This window comes from Gossypium hirsutum, chromosome A02 (assembly GCF_007990345.1).
Source record: "Gossypium hirsutum isolate 1008001.06 chromosome A02, Gossypium_hirsutum_v2.1, whole genome shotgun sequence".
NCBI classification, from domain to species: domain Eukaryota; kingdom Viridiplantae; phylum Streptophyta; class Magnoliopsida; order Malvales; family Malvaceae; genus Gossypium; species Gossypium hirsutum.
In genome coordinates, this window is record NC_053425.1 from 8,693,240 (window position 1) to 8,694,477 (window position 1,238).

General features: G+C 39.7%; 1 non-coding gene across 1 annotated transcript; it reads right to left on the minus strand.

Moving 5' to 3' along the window:
- Positions 1-416: 416 nt before the first annotated feature.
- Positions 417-523, minus strand: LOC121216716 (small nucleolar RNA R71). The gene has a single exon (XR_005912893.1). It is a non-coding gene; the product is annotated as a small nucleolar RNA R71 (small nucleolar RNA).
- Between the last annotated feature and the right edge of the window lie 715 nt (positions 524-1,238).

The following is a 1,238-nucleotide window of genomic DNA, read 5'->3' on the forward strand; positions in this document are numbered from 1 at the left end:
CGCTACCTCCTGTGCCTGTTGTGAACCTAGTAAACCAGGATCCTGCTCCTCGTACTATGTATGATTATGCTAAACCTAGTTTAACAGGAGCTGAATTGAGTATAGTTAGACCTGCTATTGTCGCAAATAATTTTGAACTAAAACCTAACATGATTCAAATGATACAACAGTTTGTTCAGTTTGATGGTTTGCAGGACGAGGATCCAAACAATCAATTGGCAAATTTTCTAGAGTTCTGCGACACTTTTAAGATCAATGGCGTGTCTGACGATGCCATAAGCCTTCGGTTGTTTTCATTTTCGTTGAGAAATAAGGCTAAACAGTGGTTGAACTCGTTACCATGAGGGTCAATCACTACTTGGGAACAAATGACCGAAAAATTCTTACTTAAATATTTTCCACCGGCCAAAACGGCTAAATTTAGGAATGATATCTCTTATTTTGTGCAGATGGATCTAGAAACTCTTTATGATGCATATGAGAGATACAAGGACCTATTGAGAAGGTGCCCTCACCATGGGTTACCTTTATGGTTACAGGTTCAGACTTTTTACAACGGTGTGAACCCCTCAACAAGGAAACTTATCGACGCAGCCGCCGATGGAACTTTAAACAACAAAACACCAGAAGAGGCTTATGAATTTATTGAAGAGATGTCACTGAATAACTATCAGTGGCAAGTCATGAGAACAAAGCCAACAAAAGCAGTCGGTATTTTCAACCTCGACGCAGTTACTATGCTATCTAACCAAGTAGAATATTAAATAAAAAGATTGACGGTTTGTATGGTTCTACTCAGGTACGTCCAGTGATGAGGCGCGATTCGAATGAAGGAGGAGTATGCACAGAATATCAATCCTTCAACCCTAGCACCGATGAGGAACAAGTTCAATATATGGGTAATAATAATTCTAGATCTCAAAATAACTCATACAGTAACACTTATAATGCAGGTTGGATGAACCCTCCCAAATTCTCATGGGGTGGCTAGGGAAATCAAAGGCTACAACATCCCCCAGGTTTTCAACAACCGCCTTACCAGCAGGAAAAGAAGCTGAACCTTGAGGAAATGCTAACAAAATTCATCTCAATGTTAGAAACTCGTTTTCAAAATACCAAAACCGCATTTAAGAATCAACAAGCATTGATCCAAGGGCTCAAAACTCAGATAAGCCAGCTTGCTAAATTGATTTCTGAACGACCACAAGGTAGCTTGCTGAGTAACACTAAATCTAACC